A 21,874-nucleotide genomic window follows, 5' to 3' on the forward strand; every position below is an offset into this window, starting at 1 on the left:
ATGGACATGTTCACAGTCACAGATTTAGGCAAATGAAGGCTGAGGTTTGCACTTGATGGGATGTGTGCACGTGTGTGTGTGTGTGTGTGTGTGTGTGTGTGTGTGTGTGTGTGTGTGTGTGTGTGTGTGTGTGTGTCAGTGTGTGCATATGGTTTACCATCATAATGTTGACCAGTGGATAGTTGAGCAAGTATGTACGAAAGGAGTACATCAACATCCCAAAATTACGAATGCAAATGTTGTGAATTGCAAAATCCTGTCCCTTTTTGACCTATGTTAGCACTTGTTTTGGGTATAGAACAGTCGGAAATGTCCACTTTGGTGTTTTTGTGACATTTTGACCATTCCACATTACGGGATTCGCTGACAAAAGTCACTCATATGCAGTCGAGCAATGTGTGCACGACATTATGATAGTAAACCTATATATATATATATATATATATATATATATATATATATATATATATATATCTATGGGTCTTTTACTACTGAGTGAAAGCTCAAATAACCAAAATCAAAACTACTGAGCACACTTTAGCGAAAGTGCGTTTTCACCGAAAATGCACTTTTGCTAAAGTGAGCGCAAGGAAATGAAAGTAATGATAGAATGGCTTTTGCTGAGGTCATGGTACAGTGAGGATAAGGGAATATTCCCTATTCCTCACTGTACTGTGATCTCGGAGTGAGAATATAACAGTAGGGAGTGTGGGGGGTGCAGTGGGGTCTTGCCCCCCTGCATAAATGTGTTTAATTTTTTTTTTTAATATTTTTTTTTTTTTTTTGTTTGTTTTTTTTTTTTGGGGGGGGGGTCTGCAGACTTTTGCGAAAGTGCTTTTTCGGTGGAAAAGCACTTTCGAGAAAGTGTGCTCGGTAGTTTTGGATTTGGTTATTTGAGCTTACTCTCATTAGTACGAGATCCATATATATATATATATATATATATATATATATATATATATATATATATATATATATATATATATAAATACAGGTATGCACACACAGACATGCACATGTGCATATGTATGTGCTGCATTGCAGTCATACTAGTAGTACAACTCCAGATTATCACATTTGTTGATATGTTGACTTTACCTTTCAAACTATACTCCTTGTTGTGCATTTAGTTGACAAAAAGTTATAATTTACTGCTCTGGATCATTTTCTAAGTAATTTCCTGCAGGGTATGCAGATGCTTTTACTTGTGTAATGTTATCCAGTGGAAGAGTAAGCTGTCTAGGTTCTTAAGCATGTGCTCTTGGGAGATTTGGGGAACATGATTGCAAATGCCAAGTCAGCACAAATGAAAGAAAAGGATGTGGATCCAAACAAGGTGTCCAATAATTTAGATATTGTTATTTATTTTCAAGTAGGGTCCAGCATCTATGCTTCTTAAGGACAGAGGTAGTCTGTAATCTTGCCTTAGCTTACATATACCCCTTAAAATAGCCTGTAAGACACATAAATTTGTGAGATACAAATGGGATGCTTTGTCTTGGCTTATATATAAAGACCCCAGTGGGCATTAGCCTACTATATACATATGAACCTATAAAAGTGTACCATATTAATATTTATTTCATAATTCAAATTTAGAGGAGGTTATGTGTGACATCAAATGCAAGCATATACACAACTCAAAACCTGTCATTGACAATTAGTATCAAGTACCACGAATTTTCAGATTTATACTTGTTTAGCAATAGAATAGACACAATTATCAAAATTATATAAATATATTAGGCAGTAGCCACTTGGAAACATTGCAGAATAGTATTTCCCAGGCCCAGTCAACTTAAAAGTCATCAACAGTTCCTGATCCAGTTTGAAAAGTCAGAAAGTCATTTACTTTGATACATTTTCACTCAAAATTATGAATATACACATCACTGATATTTCCATTCATAACTTGAACTGGATGGAGTTCATATACTACTTTAAGACATTAAATGAAAGGTAAATCTTGCTGGGAAACTGCACTAATAGCATGCCAGCTCTTTATAAACATTTGTTCTTTGTTTCAGGGGTAAAGCTTGGAAGCTCTTGCATCAGTACTTTGTAGCATAAACGCTGCAGCAAGCTGCTCACATAATAAACGTAGCAAGTGGCTTGTTGCAATTTTATATAAACAACCTTTTTGAGTGGTGCAGAGTACATGGTTCTCTTTAGGAGACACGAGAACACTAGCTTAAAGCTGAGAGGTGCCAGATCACCAGATCATGGAACACCACTGGCTGCTAGATGAGATAGCTATGATTCTGCTTTATTTACCAGGAAATATATGCACAAATAACATATTTATGTAACATTTTACATAGTGTCCACTGGGAAGCCTTGTTGAACAACATTTCAATGGAGCAATCAGCACAAACATTTAGGAATGCTGAAAGGTAGTACTTAGATGGCTACTAAATTAGATACTGTGACTTGTTTAGTTCATTCAAAGCTATAAATATGTGAAAAGAGCATTAGAGAAACATAGGCACAAAAACAGGAAAAAAAAAACAAAGCAGAAGCAGAGACAGACAAGGAAGAGGTCTAAGGGCTAGGGAAAATGGGTGTGTTGTATGTTCTTTGTGACTCAGAAGTGAACTGCCTGACAAACGTGAAGCTAGCTAGATAGAAGTATTTATGATGGATTGCAGAGTCAAAGATTTAGAAACCAGGAATACAGAGGGAATAAAATAAATCTCAGAAAGAGAGAATCAATAAATAAGTGCAAGGAGCTGACACTAAAAAGCAGGTATTGTGAGCAGGGTAGGAAGTATGTATTAAATGAAACCGATCCTTTCCATGTGAAACACACTCCAGGGAAAACTAACATCAAACTTTGCAAACAATGTGAGGAACTGAATCAGTTCCTAGGGCAATGATGGATAATACAGTCAAGGGTGCATAGAACTAAGTTTCTAAAGCAAGTAACATGTTTTTCTTAACTACTTAACAATGTATAACAGACTGTAGTAAACATACATTTAATGTTTACGTCTAAGAAGAAATAAAAAATATTTTTGATGTAATAACTTGGGCGGTGAAAGGGAACATATGGGGGAAACAGAAAATTGAAAAAAAAGAGTAAAGAACAACCCACAGGTAAATGTGAAGTAAAAGAACAGTGGTGTATAATTAGCATAGCAAAGAGCTGTAACACTGTAAATAATAAATTGTTGGACTATCGCACTAAACCTGTGAGCAAAAGTAATGAGGGAACACCAATGAATGGGAATGCATTGGTATAAAAATATAGTGACATCGGTACTGGTTTAAGATACAATGTGAGGTGACAAATGGAAGGGAATAAAATAAAGTCTTAAAAAGTTCATATTCATGGCATACCCATGCACACACAAGAACCAGAAAGCCAAGATCTAGAGGCCAGGTAAGGGATACATGCAGTCTGAATATCAGTTCCTTCCAGTGAACATAATGTTCAGCTCAGTGGGTAAGCCAGGAGGAAGGGTTATGCATGATGGCATAATAGGGCAGAAGGAAAGGTTATGCTGGATGACTGGGAGGGGTGGCCAAAAAAAACAAAGAAAATATAAATGTTTGCATGGACTATTGGAGATTCTTCCTATATTATCAGAGAAAGGGTGATACAGGGAAAGCTAAAGAGGATGGGGAAAGTTTGTTCTGTTACAAGAAACAGATTGAAAATCAGAGATGGGAATATGATTCTGTGTTATGACGACCCAAAGGGAGAAATGGACAATAAGGCAAAGGGATAAAAGAGTGGTGTAGCAACTGCATTTTACAGAGGGTTTATGAAAACCATGCAGACACAGATAAGAAGTGAGACAGGCATATGGATCGCCTGACAAGGAAGGGTGGAAAGTCCATGCTGGACAATACATATATATATATATATATATATATATAGATATGCACCAGAAGGGCTGGAAAAGAGATAATCAGGAATTACAGTATCACCACAATGCCTGGAAAATGCAGATTATATAGAAGGAGGGAATATAACAAAAAGATGAGACAAGAAGAACTTGTGCAAGAAATAAAAGAGGGAGGGGTGATTGGACATATGGAGGGAAATGTATCCAAATGAGAGGGAATATGCCTTCACAAAAAATCATTTAAGTTTAGGAAAGTAGGCTAGATGGGTTCTTAGGGAAGCAAAACCTAAAGAAACTGATGGAAGAGATCCAAATACAAGAGAAACACATATCAGATCATGCAACCATGAGACTTAAATCAAGTATGGAGGAAAACAAGACATTGAGTAGGATTTGGAGGTGGCCTAGCAATAAATGAAAAAAAAAAAGATTTGAAGGAAACATTGCATGCATTAGAAAGGAATTCAGTATAGGACAATATGACAGACAGGGACAAACTTATGGGATGGGATCAAGGTCACCATCTGGGGAAAACTGATAAGTGCTGAAGGATGTAGAGAGAAAGAAAGAAAGGTTGACTGAGGAGGCTGAGAGAGAGAGAGAATGAGAGAGATGGGTGTTATAGAAGGAACTGAGAACAAAGTAGACAGCAAGCACTACATATCAAACAAAAGCAATAAGAAGGGAATTAGAGATTAAAATTATTACAAAGCAAGATATTCAACAACAGTACTGGAAGAGATACTGGTGCAGAATGAGGAAGGCACAAGGGAAGCAGAGTAACCAAGAATTACAAGAAGAAGCAGGCAGAGAGGTAGAGGTATGAAGGATAAGGAAATGAGATGGAAAATATTTAGAAGAAGATGAGCCGATCATGGAAAGATTAAAGGAATTATATATGGATGCTTACAAACAACAGCAAGGGACGGAAGTCACGGAATTAAATGGGGAAGGAATATAGAGGGATATGTGCTGGAGAACAACCTAAACGCAGGGGAGAGAAGATGAGATAAGGGAAGTCATTAACAAGTTGAAGGAAAGTAAAGCTAGCAAGCAAGATAGAGTCCTCCTAGATTTGTATAAATAGGTAAGGGAAGAAATTAAGGACTGCTAGAGGAGGAAGTCAAGAAAATACAGGGCTCAGGCACAAAAATCCAAATGTATGAGGAGAACTAGTATAACCATGATACCTAAAGAGGCAGGAAAAAGGGAGGCTGTGCAAACTTTTAGTTCTATATCATTGATTAACATATACATGAAAATGTTGGCAAAGAGATAGGCAATTAAACTGAATGAAATTGTGCTGAAAGTTATACAAGTTTGCATAAGTAACTTTGTGAAGGGAAGGAAGGCAGAAAACAATTGATGGGCTTGCTGGAATTTATGCACGTATTATATGAGCCATAGCCTGAGTCATAGATTTATGATTTAAACTAGAGACAGTTTGGGTTTGGTGTTATTTTGAGAAATTCTAAAGAATCTTTGATGTAAGGTATAAACTCTGATTTTAGTTTCAGCTTTTATTTTTTCCCATTGTTCAGTGGTGGATTTACTTGAATAATGATTTACATTTATGAAAAAAAATATTTTCATTAATAACATGGCCCAGATAAAATATATATGCAACTTCATTGCATTAAATTAAAGCTTACATAATGCTACAAAATTTGTCATGGATACCTTCTGTCAAACTATTACCAATTTTCAGATATTTATACTTCTTTAGTAATAAAATACTTATGTAAATAATTAAAATGTTGTTCATCTGGAAGTATTGCTGATTAGCATTTCACGTGCCAAATCACCATAGAGATTAGGAGTGGTTGCTTAGAAATATGGGATACTCAGTACCCAAAAATGTTACTTATTTTCAGGAAATATGAATAATTATATTAATAACTTGAACCAGGAGGGATTTATATGGTGCTCCATGGTTCCAAATGAAAGCAGACACAATAATGAACTTCTTTGCACTTAAAGTCTGTGTCTAGCAAACAGTCCTCTGCAATGTTTAAATGTATTTGCCCATTAAATATGTAAATATGCATATAAATCTTAATTATACAAGTATCTGAAAAATAGAGTGACATCTACAAAAACTGATTCACAACAAATTGAAGATCACAATTGCATGAACAAAAATCATTCTGACAGCCAGAGTCTATCTATTACAGTCAGATAGATATTTATTGTTTCTATAATTCAGTTTATATATTATATAATTAATTGTACAATATACAATTATCATTGCACCTGGTTGATATATCACTGCCACTATTGTGAAGAGAAATGTGTGGTGAGGAATTTTTATATTTAAGATTTTCTTGTAGCTTTTACAGTTCTTGAGATATATAGATCTGTTTACAGTTAAGTTGCAAAACTGCGTTCTCAGGAATTTAAGTCAGGTAGAAGCTGTCTAGCCAAGAAATCTGCAGGTGACAGAATGTATGAAATTCTACTCAGGGTATGTGTTAATGAATCAATTACATCTGGATTGCAATCTCTTTTCTCCAATTGTGAGGGTAGTGTCAGCAATAAACAGAATGCCACCATACATCTTCAAGGGGCTGGACTCTAGAAACAAAGAAATATAGTTTCCTTTTTACAGGACCATACCAGACCTCCTGTTCACTATGCAACTCTGGATGTCATACAAGGAAGGAGACATCAGAGGGCTGGGATGAATCCATATGAAGGCCATCACAAAGTTCCATGAATGGAGGGGATAACATATTAGTAAATCGAACTGCAAATGGAACTTGTCTTGCCTGAGACTAGAAAAGATAATTGAATCAAGATATTGGTAAATAAAATTATGTAAGAAAGATAGGAAGGAAGCATCATTTGCAGGAATATCTGTAGGAGTAGGAGGAGAAACCATCAGCAGGTTGTTCTACTGTCTAGAACCTTAATCTGTCCTTCAGATGATGGTTAAGCTGACATTCCATCAGTCTAAGCTGGTGGCAGCTCAGATGAATGTAGATGATCCCACAATACTTATCAAAGAGAGTAGTGGAAGTTCATTGGTATCCTGACCAAATTTCTGCAACTCAGTATAAGTACCATCTTGGATGCCCCCTGAAAAGAAGTCAGTGGCCTAGTAGGACTAGCCTATTCAACAAATGGCAAGTAAATTCATGGCTGAAGGGTGCAAAAGGTCCAGCGATTGCCATATGCAATGCTCATTCCTAAATAAGGAAAGTGATTGTACTGGATTTGATATGTCAATTGTAGAAGAATGTGATGCAGAACTTGAACATGGCAATTTGCAAAAAAAAAAAAAAAGCACTAAATCTACCAGCATATAAATATAAATAAAATGACCATACGCTGAAATTACTATCTCTGCTATTAAATGGTTTGAAAAAATGCGAATCTGATGTGAATTTGATAATTATGAAATTAATATTGTCTGCATCAATCCTAACATGTTTACTTTCTTTAAATTATCAAAGATTACTTAATTTGACAAACTAAGTACATGCACAAACACTGTACCAACAAATGATGAATTTTGCTCCTTCACTCTCCAAAAACATCCAAATAGATAAACAGAACACTGGATTAGAAAGAACTACACTCTTTGTTAGTGGACTTCCACTAATAAATAGTGCATTTCTTTCTAATCCAGTGTTCTGTTTATCTATTTGGACGTTTTTGGAGAGCGAAGGAGCAGAATTCATCATTTGTTGGTACATTACTTCATTTGACATTTGAAAACTGTGTTTGTATGGAAGACCATGACTTGAGTTCAAAGACCCAAAAGCATGAATACCATTGAAAATGTCAAAAGCAAAACTGAAACCAAAAGTTACTTTGATTTTATTTAAAATGTGTAATGCAGGGTGCTGCCAGCCAATGTACTCATGTTTTTTAAATATTCATTTGCAGTTTTTTTAAACAGCACAACAGATTCATAGGAAAATGATTAAAAACCACGTTGATGCAGGTGACACTTGAATTAGAGCCTAGGCAATAAATGTATTTCAAAGGTGAGTGAAATGATAGCTTTGTTATACCCTTCCCATAAGATATTCCTGAGGACTAACACCAAGGCAATGCAACTGGCTACGTGAATGGTGCTAGAATTTCACTGGTATGTTGAACTGGAAGTGATATGGATAACAAATGACCCTATGAAACTAATGATACCACTTTTGATATGTGATGCTATTGGCTGCTTGCTTCCTGATTCAGAAGTGCAGCTAGCCCTTCTGGTTTCCAGGGCCATTCCTCAAAATGGCACCCTCTCAACAATAAAGTCATCTCACACTTCAGGGAAAGTAAGAAAAAAAGAATATTATATTCATTAAACTGTAGTAAGCTACAAGCTACAAATGTAACAAATATTTTGCTATATCTACCAGGGAGATATGAGCATTTCAGCCCTGACCAAGAATGCTTTATTGGTGCTTCTTTCTAAATGCTGGCAATGCATTTAGACTACATACAGAGCACTGAAGCATTCCAGTAAATGTATTATCATCACTCACAAACTGAATGCTAGTAATGAAGAATGTACCCACTGACATCTTGTGCCTAGAATGGTTGCCGTCTTTGCCCCATTTTAGCTATGCCTCTGGCCTGAGTGCCTAAAAATTAATGTAAGAATGTAACATGAATCTAAGCAGAAGCTTGGTCTTATTGTTTTTATTGGTTATTTCACTATTTTGTGACAAAGCAATCTTCCATTTTGATAATTTAAGATAAATCAGTTCTATTATGCCCATTACATTTCTATTACACATTATGAAATAACTAAATTTCAATAAAACTGAATATAATACTGCTAATCAACTAAAACTATGTGCGTTCCATACAAATAATGCTGTAACAAGATAAAAAAATTTAAATAAACATTTAGTTGCATCATTTACCAGTTTAAAGACAGTTGTAATAAAAATGTATCTATTGAGATTTCAACTGTCTACAAAGATGGGAGTATCATAAAGGTTATGCTTCTTGCATAGTTGTATAACATTCATCCTATAGATCCCCCTTTCATTAATTTCAGTCTTTTTTTTCTTTACTTCGATCTCGACGGTTATTGTTGTTTGTAATAGTTGTTAGTTGAAAGGGCATATTGTGTGTATGTTCAAAACCTAGCGAAGAGAAAGCAACCTAGACCTTTAATAGTAAATGTGCAATCCTACCAGCAGAAGGAGTTGATTCTGACAAAACTGTGGCAGAAGAATAAAATACTAAAACTGGGAGACAGCAGAGTGTTTGTGGAGAATGCGAGTGAGGAATGGTATCTAAGGCCTTGGCCGGACCAAGGTTGGCTGTATGCACTGCCTTACCTTTATCCACAAGCTGAAGAAACTCTTTGTACTGTGACTTATTACCTTCTTTCCATTTTATAGTAATACTTTTCTTTTACAATCCAGTATAAGCCAGTGTAGTGATATATGGTCATGTTTTAAAACTTTAGGGACAGGACCATTGAGAAATACTCTTTTTGATTTGAGAGACTATCTGTCCATAAACATTGTACACATTTTCCCAATATGATTTAGTAAAGGTACATTTGTAGGTTCATAGGTTCATAGGTGTGTACTAGGCTAATGGCCCTGGAGACTTTACAAGCCTAGCCCATAGAAGTGTCCTGGCATCGTGCCACCCAATATTAGTTCCCAGTGCTTCTATCAAGTAGAGTCACTGGAGTGATCCCTGGGGTGAACTTTTTATTTCCCATCCACTTAACAAGATTTCTCTTGAAGACAGACAGCGAGGTGCTCTGCTTGACATGTATAGGAAGTCTATTCCAGAGCATGGGCAGTCTCTGGGTGAGGAACCTGTCCCTCCAGCATGTTCTGTTGATTGTGGTAATGAGGTTGAGGTCTCTGGAGCATGTGGTGCGGAGGGATTGGGATTTCTTTAGATGTAGCATTTCTAACAGAGCTCGGTCAGACATGGCTTTGTAAGTCAAGCAAAGATCGCCTCTAAGTAGGTGATATGAGACAGAGAATAGCTGGAGTCTTTGAGTCTGTCCATGTAAGACATGTGTTTAATGCCTAGGATCATCTTTGTGAGGTATTTCTGTGGCCTCTCCAGCTGTTGCAGGTGTCTAGTGAGGTACATGCAAAAAGGGGCATTATACTCAATGATTGGTCTAATGAGGGAAGAATAGAAAGAGACGATGACCTCTTTCTTCCTGGATGTAAAACGCTTGGCAATGAGATGTACATAGAAGGACTTTCTGACCACAGAGGCAATGTGGTGGTTGAAGTAGAGGTTGCTGTCAACCTATGTCCCCAGATCTCTTATAATGCCTTCAGTGTTCAGTGGGCTCCCATCAATGTGGTAATTAATGGAAACTGAGTTTTTACCAAAGGGGATGATGACACATTTTTTGGCATTAAGCTTAAGGCCATGGTTTCGAAACCAGGCATTGGTCTCACTGAGGCCTTTCTGTAGGATGTCTGCATCACTTGGGGAGTTAATAATGGCTCCAAGCTTTCAGTCATCTGCAAACGTGGTCAGCCAGAGTCCCTTTGTGTTGGCCTGGACATGTGAGAAGTAGAGGCCGAACAGGAGAGGACCTGGGACCGATCCCTGTGGCACTCCACTCGTGACTGGTCACAGTCTGACTTGGAGTCTAATACTTTCACACTGTGTATTCTATCTGTGAGCCAATTTGCAACCCACCTAGTGATATAGGAGTTGATGCCTAGTTTGGTGAGTTTATCAATAATTCCGGAGTGAGGAATGGTATCAAAGGCCTTGGCCAGATTGAGGTAGGCTGTATGCACTGCCTTACCTTCATCCACAAACAATATTATATTTCCAGTTTGGTATGAGCTCAGTCTTACATCTCCAACATTTAGTTTATGAATGTATAGTTATTTTCCCAATTCTATCAAGTGTAAAGAAAGCTCCATGCATACATCTATGTGTATATGTCTTCCAGAAGTACACCTGTGAAGTGTTTCCAACTAATTTTGAAATAGAGTTTTTATCTGTCTCAGATAGATTATAATGCTAATTTTGGAAAATAAAACTAAGTTGTAGTTTGAATTGGGGCACATCTTTTTTAAGAGGCCTTCTAATGCAGTGGTTGCTGTATTTTATTTACATTTGTATTTATGTCTAAGCAGGTCACCTTTGAGGAAAGATGATTTACAACTAATTTATATCCTTAAATGATGTATATTTGCTGTACTTTAGCCATTTTTATTTTATTTTTCCTGCTGTCTGTTGTTGTCCAAGCACATATTTTCATTTTAGTCCTCACCATTATAGCCATCTAAACTTTTTGACTTATTACAAGCCCATTCTTCTCAACTGTCCCTATTTTGGGGGATCATTCCTATTATCAGGCCTAATTTTTCCCTGCATGGTACGTACCTTTTTTACAGGTATGTCCCTATTTTCAGGTTTGATTTATACCTTCACACAATTTTTTGAATCCCCCCATCGTACAGGATATTTGAAGCTACCCAGTACACAGGACACTACATAACCAACATACTAGTTACACCAATTATTTAAAGAAAGAGGGCACACATATTACCACTTCCTTTTCAGAAGCAAAAATAAATGACTTTGTGTGATAGAATTTTGCAATATAGTTAATTAATGTCTAGATATTTTGCACTGTCTTTTTGATAATGTGCTTATATTTTTGTCAGTGTCTGTTTTTTAACTGAGTGTTTCTGAGTGGAATCCCACATTCCTACAGGAAGTGGGAAGAGTTATGTGCCATTTGGTATTCAAATTGTTTGCTAAGTAGATGTCCCAATTTTTGGCAGTATGGACCTAGTTTTCCAGGGCCTTTGTAACTATTTTCAACATCTGCAGGTTGAGCTGTATGTTAGCATCTGAAGACGCTGGGTTTTGAGAACTAGGGATAATGACGTTCAACAAGCAGGAAATAGTGTTTTTTGAGTGCTATTGGCCTAGCCTACCTCTGGTTTACAATAACAAGGCAAGCTATGAGGCACTGGCAACTATGACACATGTATAATGCCAATGCCTTCCCATCAGAAGTGCAAGAGCTGAAACTACAGGTAATCAATAAACAAGAGCTGAAATTGTTGGTCCTAAAACTCTGGAATGAATAATACTCTTTGAGTAAAAGAAAAAAATATCATTGAATTTCATAACTCCTCATTAGTCCATAAAAAAAATTTTCAAAGTGAAGGAGCTAGGGTTGCCACCTTTTCAAATGCCCAAGGTGGGACAATTTTTGTATGAACTTGACATTTTTTAGGACAAACCATGCCCATGGCTAGTGCAAAGGACAGAACTTCACTTTTGCCAAAATAAAAGCTTATTCTTATAGCACTCGAGATGCTTATGCTGCTTCATATAACATTTAGGTGTTTCATATACAAAACAATTGTTTTATATATCTATTAAAGAAAAGGTAGGAAATATTTTGTCCTAAAATCTCAGGACATTTGCCATTTTTTAGTTTTTCCCCCCACAGGACATAACTGCCCAAACAGGGACTGTCTTGTGGAAAGAGAAACCGGTTTTAATCTTATGATGAGCTGCATGGTCCAGCAATCCCTGTGAACAAAATACACAACTCCAAAATTGCTGTGCCTGTGAGTAAGGGAGGGGGGCAGCTCCAAAGTAGCACAGCCTAAAACAATATCTTTTCCCCTACATATGTTCTTGCAGTTCTCTTATTCTGAGTATCATAACAGTTAATACAATTTCAATAAGTGCCCTTTCCATGTGCCCACTGACAATCATCAGAAGTGCAAGTGCACATGCTGCTTGATAGGATAGACCATGAGTTGCCTTCTGTCTTGATGGCCATTCTCTGCCATGAGTCATCCTTGCAAATGACCTGATATGTCTCTCTTCTTCAAATGGGTGAGCTAACATCAGCTTCTCAGTCTGAAATTCTGAGGCTGTCTCATCTAGTATCTGGGTCACTAGCTGATACTAAAGCATTTGAGTCACAGTAAAAGCTTTATGCCTGTTTCCCACAGAATCAGTGGCTGTACAAACATTTTAGAAGTACACTGTCAAGCAAGTTATTTTAACAGACATGTCAGTAAACATAAGCACTTAGTTATTGCCAGGGCTCTCCCTTGCAAATTAAAATGTTTCACAGGGCCTTATATCCACAGTACCAGCTCTTCTCACAGTACCGACTGCAAGCTTAGAGCAATAATTGTGTCACTATTGTTGTATGCCCAGAAGCAAGTAATCACTTGGAAAATATGTCTCTCATAAACTGCTAACCTGCTAAGTTTAGCTATGAAGTTTGATGTAGATTATTTGGCTAATGTATTTTCTCTGTGATAACCAAACTCCCCATTTCATAAACTGTAGAAAAAAGTGAGTGAAAGATTTGTTGTTGTGCATAGTTTGAAATTATGCCAATTCTGTGCTCAGATGCAAAACTACTTGATTGTATTGACACCATGACTGATTATGCGGAAAAGGATAACATGCTTTCAGGACAGGATCCAGCCCTAGACATCAATGTTGGCATTTACATCAACTAGAAGCTTCACTCATCAGCATGACCAGCACCTGTCTCCTCAGTTACATAAAAAATGACATAAGAGCAATTCAGGTAACTTTGCTATAAATATTACATAATCACTTTGTTAGGTTTGCAGTCCAGATATTTTTTGCTACACCTCCAAATTCTGCCTATGATAATGAGAGGTATATCATTAACTCAACATTTTAACCTCTGAGGTAGTGAAAATGATCTATATGCATTCTTTTATGACTTTGGTATGTACAAAACAGTTAATTTTATCTGACATTAACAAACAGATACTCCTTCAAAGAACCATTGGTGCCTTAACTTGTTTAGCACTTTTTTCTTTTATTCTCAAGATTTCTTCAGAAGAAGTATTGATTATAAAAGAAGAAAGCCCTAAAGAAGATATGGCTCCAGTGGTTCCTCGGAGGAGTGTTTGGTTATTAATCTTGATTTCCTTAGACACTCAAATTATAGGGCTGATGTTTCTTGGTTTGGCATTTTGTCTGAAACTTAGACAGACAGATATAAATGATTTGTATATCAATTTGATAGTTATTTGTATGACTAAGAAGCTAACATTGTGTATGTTCTGAGATGAGCATCTACATTGAGAGTCATGAGCCACAATTTAGGGCTGCAAAATGTTGTAGTAAGAAGAATGTGCAATATTTTTTTCTCTTTAAATACTCCCCCAGATTCAGCAAGCCCTGCACGGTGTGCAGGACTAGTGCAGGAGCTCCAGCAGGCAATATGTCTGCCGTGCGATCCGGGAATAAGCTGTAAGGACGTGCACAAGCGCTCCTGCACTAGTCCTGAATAGACTCAGGCCCTGTATGCAAATTACTCCATTTGCAGGTGAAATCCATGCAAATGAGGTGAATTTGTGATCCAGGAAGCCGATTGGGCAAAAAATAAAATAAAATAATCTGTAAGGATGTGCACGAGTGCTCCTGCACTTGTCCTGAACAGACTCAGGCCCTGTATGCAAATTACTCCATTTGCAGGTGAAATCCATGCAAATGAGGTGAATTTGTGATCCAGGAAGCCGATCGGGTGAAAAATTAAATAAAATCCCTAGAATAAGCATTCTAACCAAAATCATTATTTTGCCATTATACTCAATGGCAGACTGAAGACAACAAGGCAAGTGAATAGTGGTTGTTAAGGGGGGAGGCTCAGTGTGGGACATGTAACTATGCATTAGCAGGCAATCCTATGCAAATGAGGGGAATGATACTGAATCCCAGACGTCCCCTGCATACTAGTCAGCACCCAACAGTGCAAGAGCAGGAATAGCTTGGTGCAAGCCTAGGAGTTAGCTGACATCATTGGGGTGTGTGTCAGGCATACTGTAAGCAGGCTGGGCCCTGTGGCTCGGGTTTGCCCTTAGCTTAGCAGAGCTAAGGAAGGGGGTGTGTCTGAGGCTGCCTACCACTCTTTACATTGCCTAAGCTGGTGTGAAGGGAGAAAAAAGTAAACCAGGAAATAGCAGCTCTGTGCACATGTGAGCATTGTGTTTGAGCGGCGCACCCATGGGTGTAAACAGGAAGGCAATGGGAAGGGAAAATAGCAGTAGGAAGGTAATCTAGGAGAACTAGCATAGCTGTCAGGTGAAATGTATCAGAATCATCCAATTACACAGGCAGCAGACCAGCCCAGCCCAGAACAATACTATAAACTATGCAAACACCTTTCCCTCTGTTTTTTTCCCACATACTCTACACAACCGGTGTATATAAGCTGGGAACTTTTAACAAACAAAAACAACAAAATAATAGGGGCTGCAGCAGCTATCAGACATAAACAAGTGGAAGAGGCTGAGGGTGGTGAGGATGAGAATGCTGTTGACCATCCCACAGTGAGGAGATGGAGAAGGGTGTACAGACCCAGGGTAACCTACCAGGGGCTACAAGAGCTGGAGATAGTGGAGCACTAAAGGGTGGACAGGGACCTCCTACAGCAAATTGTTGAGCTGTGCCGGCCACGGCTGACACACAGAACTAGCAGAGGGGAACCCATCCCAGTGGATACCAAGGTATGTGTAGACCTAGGAATACTAGCCACAGGTACCTCCCAAAGCCCAACTGGGGATATCATGGGGATCTCACAGGCATGAGCATCCAGGGTATTCCACCAGTTCCAGGATGCCATGTCAGCACATGCCAGTGAGCACGTATATTTCCTCAACACCCGTGAGGTGCTGGCCAGCAATATGCATTTCTTCCACCAAATAGCAGAATACCCTGAGGTAGTGGGTGCTATAGACTGCACACACATATGCATCAAAGCACCACCCAGTGAGCGGGGTAGGGTCTACATCATCCACAAGGGCTTCCCCTCCATCAACTGTCAGGTTGTGTACGATGCCCAGGGCATTATAATGAATGTGTGTGCTGGCTGCCCTGGAAGCTATCATGATTCCCACATCTGGCATCTGATGCAGCTGTACCAGAGATTTGCCAATGGGAACATCACTTACAGTCACCTAGTAGGGGATGCTGGTTAAGCACTGGAGCCATGGCTGATGACATCCATCAGAAATGCACTCACACTCGAACAAGAACTCAATAATGAGGCACACGCACAGACCAGAATTATAATAGAACATGTGTTTGGGATGCTCAAGTCACGGTTCTGGTGCCTGGACACATCCGTTGGAGCCTTGCAGTGCTCACCATCTACATGTACTCAAATTGTCATCATATGTGCCATGCTACACAATATGATCCTGCGGAAACAGCTGCAGCAGGAACAGCATGGGGCAGAGCCACACAGCCCCCCACCAATGCCAAGGCTTGCACAGGCAGAGTGACTCAGAGGAGGAACAACATGAGCCTGCCCCAGTAGGCAGATGGAGGCGCGCCCAGTATGCCCTGGCCTTGGCAAAGAGGCAAAGCATAGCGCATACACTGACACAGTAGGGACCCAGGGAATGACACCTCTCTCTGACTCACACATACAGTAAAAGGGATGCCAAACATGACACTACCTGTGATCAACCATATATAGGGATTGTGCTATGTGCATCCGACATAGGCAGCTCTACAGCATCATCCTCAATACTGGCACACCCACAAGCTAAGTCAGTCTCCTTACCAATTGGCGAATGGAGTAGTATGTCTTGTTACTTGTATTTATGGTATATATGAGAGCATGCAAGGGGATTGGGTGGCTGAATGGGATGCCAGCAGATAGTAGACACCTATAGTGGCAGCATGTGATCTGTAACAATTACTGGTGTCACCATAGCAGCCATTACTACACATGTTGACAAAACCCACTGCAGGAAATGTGCTGGGCCACATGTGTGTCCATATGACACACACATGCCAGTCAGGGAGGTTCACATACCCAACAACAGTCTCAGCCAGCAGGACAGGTGTAGACAAACACAAACAAAGGTTGTGCTAAGGCCTCTGAAAGATGCCTATGGGTAAACTCCCCCCAGGCCTGCAAAGACAGACTGCATCAAGTCAGGCAGTGGGATGTTAGTTCTGAAGGGTAGGAAGTCAGAAACTAATATGTAGAGCAATCAAACCTAAGACCTGTAGTACACTGTTATGCCTCTAGTCAGCATGATAGGTTAGAATACAGAATGAAATGGAGTACCTGATATACCAATACAGTCATAGCAAATGTGTACAAGTGTCAGGTGTGCCCCCCCAATCCTGTGTAGAAATGTAGAAACAGTCAGGTTTGCCCCCCCCAATCCTGTGTAGACATGTAGAAACAGTCAGGTGTGCCCCCTAATCCTATGTAGAAATGTAGAAACAGTTAGGTGTGCCCCCTCAATCCTGTGTAGAAACGTAGAAATAGCCAGGTGTGCCCCCCCATCCTGTGTAGAAATGTAGAAACAGTCAGGTGTGCCCCCCAAACTTATGTATAAATGTAATAACCGTCAGGTGTGCTCCCCCAATCTTGTGTAGAAATATAGAAACAGTCAGGTGTGCCCCCAATCCTACGTAGAAATGTAGTAACAGTCAGGTGTGCCCCCTATTACTATTTAGACATGAAGTAACAGTCTGGTGTGCCCCCCAATCTGATGTACACATGTTGTAACAGTCAGGTGTGCCCCCTCCAATCCCATATAGAAATGAAGTAACAGTCAGGTGTGCCCCCCTCCAATCCAATGTAGACATGTAGTAACATGTATGAGTAGGTATATTGCCAGTGGAGCACAGATGACCTGAGGTGGCCAAAGTAGCAGGATAGATTGTAGCATGTGTACAATATGCAGGTATGCATGTGTTAGGTTGGTGTGTGTTTCATATTTTGTTAGAGTGGTCAGTATGTATGCATGTTGAGGTTTGACCTGGTGGCCATTGCCCACTACTGCCGATGACAGAGCCATGCCCTCACAATTGCAATGCCAGAGACAATTCACCCCAGTATAACACATGCTAGCAGTAAGCCACTGTAAATGTATGGTGGCAATATGTGTCACCATCCGAAGGATGGACATGGTATGACTGTTGGGCTAGATATACAAGCAGTACACAGGGAAAAGTACCCCAGACACACAGTATATAATGTGTAACTGTAAAATGGATACACCCTTGGAATTGTACATACAGGTATGCATCACATTGTCTAGGCTTGTAGTAGGGAATACCAATGTCATCTGGCCGAACACTTCAGATCACAAAGGTGATAGGACTGTTGTATTGGGAAATGGCTGGTGACCCTGCACAAGCCAGCATAACTGGAATGTCCCATGCATATCTGTGAGTCAGATGCAAGTAGTACCCATAGCACACATGAACCCAGCTCACCCAAACACCACCCACAGGTACCTCGCTGGTCGTATCCCTGCTGTTGGGAATGGATACAATATGACCCCCACCTGTGTATGGCAATAGCAAAAGAATGCAGCATGCATTGCAAGTGTCCCATGCAGGTGTGTCCCTAGCTGTAAGAAGCACCCTGCCAGCATCCACACCACCTGATCAATACTGATAGAAAGTATTGGCATGAACACCTAGCACACCTACCCTGTCACCCTAGAGGAATATACTGTATGGCAGTCTGGGACTGTAGGACTGACAGAATACAATGGCCTGCTTAAGCTGGCCTGCATCATCATCAAATGGCCTACAGGCCTCTGCCAAAGGCCTGCGTCTCACCTGTACTGCCAATGTATGTTATGTCATGGGCACCAAATAACATAACACAATCCACATAAGCCATATGCAAGGCCAAGTGGACATACCACAGTAACATGTCCACAATGTCCAACTGCATGAACTGTGGACCAACATCAAAACACAGCTGTGATGAGGTGATAACTATAGGGAAAGTATCAGAGAATGTATACATAATGTATGGAAGAAGATAGAATAATACAGGGGGGTGGGAGCATGGGTAGCATGAAATGTGCAAGGTCCAACACACAGCCATGTACACAAACTATCCCTGACTGCAAACACAAATATGACTGGCTACAAACCTGCCCAAACACCACAATAGGGGTAATGTCCTGATTTATGACCACTGCCTCTGGATAACCTATTTGAATCGGTACAGCTGTGAGATATTGCCACAGCAAGGTAAGGCCATACTGTGATGTTGATGGATGTACAAGTATGGGGTCTCCTGCCTGCACTGTACCAAGGTGCTGAACTGGATACACAGACCCAGCAGCAAATGTCTGCAGCTCCCCGTCCAAAATGGCATAACTTTCCATGAATATATAGGCGTTTGACCACAATACTGGACACAATCTAAAGAGAAAAGCAGTGACACCGCCACAGATGACTGGCAAACTTATTAATGATGAGCACAAATCTTTTACTGAAAACTTGAGACATAAAATGTGGCAAGACAAAAATAAAATCCCTTTCAAATGATAAGCGCTTTCAGAAATACCTTCTTCAGATCATAAAGGAAACAGGAACAGCATGCTTTTAAAAGATATGCACAATCGGCTTCAGTTTGTTCTGCCAAAGAACCAATTGGAAAACTGCCAATTAACAAGCTTGAAGAGAAGTACTTATTTGCATAAACCAATCATCAGAGTATCACAAGCCAATCACAGCCAGGTATTATCCTTGAGCTCCAATCAGGAAACTTGCCAATCAGTGCACTTAAAAGAAAACACACCTTAACATCAACCAATGGCTGTTCTCCTATGCTTCAGAATAGATCACAGAGGAACTACAATGTAACTGTCACTCACTGTAGAAATTAGCCACTGGTATCCCTCAGCATTACAGACTCTGTGGTGCAAGTGCTAGCTGTGCATCATGACTGTACAAGGCAGTAGTCATCTAGCAGCTGTATACACATACCTGCAGAATATAAACCTGCATGTGCCTCAGTGTGGTGTGTCTACCTCTACATGAATGGGTTATGGCCCATGCACACACACTGCCCTCCCTATAGCCCTACTATGACAAGCCTGCTGATGTCATTCACTTTGAAATACACCTTTGGGAAAGGGGTAACCCAGTAATCTCTATGGCGTGTCCTATAACTGTGCAATGATGTAGTGTGATAAACCAGTTAGGGAGGAGTTCTAATCACAGACATGGCAAGTGTGTGTGTGTGTGTGTGTGTGTGTGTGTGTGTGTGTGTGTGTGTGTGTGTGTGTGTGTGTGTGTGTGTGTGTGTGTGTCGCTGTCTGTGTAGTGAACAATGCTTTTTAGGCTAGTCACACTCACTACAATTCAAATGTCCTACTTTGGCAAGGCTGCTGATGTCATTCACTTTGAAATACACCTTTGGGAGAAAAGTAGCCCACTAATCTCCATGGCGTGTCCTATAACTGTATAATTCGGTAGTGTGATAAACTAGTTAGATAGGAGTTCTAATCCCAGACATGGCAACTGTGTGTGTCTATGTAGGTAGCAATGCCTTTTTAGGTTAGTCACACTCACTACAATTCAAATGCCTTAGTTTGGCAAGGCTGCTGATGTCATTCACTTTGAAATACAACTTTGGGAAAGGAGTATCCCAGTAATCTCTGTGGCGTGTCCTATAACTGTGTAATGCTGTAGTGTGATGAACTAGGTAGGTAGGAGTTCTAATCCCAGATGTGGTGACTGTATGTGTCTCTGCCTGTGTAGGAAGCAATGCTTTTTAGGCTAGTCACACTCAGTACAATTCAAATGCCCTACTTTAGCAAGGCTGCTGATGTCATTCACTTTGAAATACACCTTTGGGAAAGGAGTAGCCCACTACTCTCTGTGGCGTGTACTATAACTGCGTAATGCTGTAGTGTGATAAACTAGTTTGGTAGGAAATCCCAGACATGGCAAGTTGTGTGTGTGTCTCTGTCTGTGTAGGGAGCAATGCTTTTTAGGCTAGTCACACTCACTACAATTAAAATGCCCTACTTTGGCAAGTCTGCTGATGTCATTCACTTTGAAATACACCTTTGAGACAGAATAGCCCAATAATGTCTCTGGTGAGTCTTATAACTGTGTAATACTGTAGTGTGATAAACTAGTTAGATAGGAGTTCTAATCCCAGACATGGCAACTGTGTGTCTGTGTAGGGAGCAATGCTCTTTAGGCTAGTCACACTCACGACAATTCAAATGCCCTACTTTGGCAAGCCTACTGATGTCATTCAGTGTGAAATACACCTTTGGGAAAAGAGTAGCACAGTAACCTCCATGATGCGTCATATAACAGCATTATGCTGTAGTCTGATATAGTACTTTGGTAGGGGTTCTATTCCCACACATGGCAAATGAGGATGTTTGTGTGTGTGTGTTTCTTTGCCTGTGTAGGGAGCAATGCTTTTTAGGCTAGACACATTCAAAACAATTCAAATGCCCAACTTTGGCAAGCCTGCTGATGTCATTCACTGTGAAATACACCTTTGGGAACTGCGTATCCAGTAATCTCTGTGGTGTGTCCTATAACAGTTTAATGCTGCAGTGTGATATTGTACTTTGGTAGGGGTTCTATTTCCACATGTGGGTGTGTGTGTTTCTTTGACTTTGTAGGTAGCAATGCTTTTTAGGCTATTCACACTCACTATAATTCAAATGCCGTACATTGGCAAGCCTGCTGATGTCATTCACTATGAAATACACCATTGGGGAAGTAGTACTCCAGTAATCTCCAGGGTGCGTCCTATAACTGCGTAATGCTATAGTGTAATAAACTAGTTAGGTAGGAGCTCTAATTCCAGACATGGCAAGCATGTGTGTGTCTGTGTTTGTTATTCATATCCTGTGTAGGTGGCTGTGAGTGTGTAACGACTGGACTCATTGTAAAGCGGGTTTTGCAAATTTCTTATATGGTGGCCTTATTATATGTCACAATGTCCATCTCACAAGAATAACAGATGTGAAATAGCCAAGAGGCTGGGGTGCCAATCCATACCCCTACATGTGACATCAAGGCCTGACAAACAAAGTTAGTAACCCTTGTATTACCCAGAGAACACTCTCAACCCATGTCTCATACAAAAACACACTTGCCTAGGCAACAACCGCTATGTTAGTAGTACCCTGCATATTTCCCACAGATAGTAACCATGGTGTGATTGCAGTGGACTACAGAGTGCATGGCACCCTGTCCATCAGTACAATAGCCACATACATGCATACAGTCTG

Source organism: Protopterus annectens, chromosome 5.part0 (genome assembly GCF_019279795.1).
Source record: "Protopterus annectens isolate FY-2018-M chromosome 5.part0, PAN1.0, whole genome shotgun sequence".
NCBI lineage: Eukaryota > Metazoa > Chordata > Ceratodontiformes > Protopteridae > Protopterus > Protopterus annectens.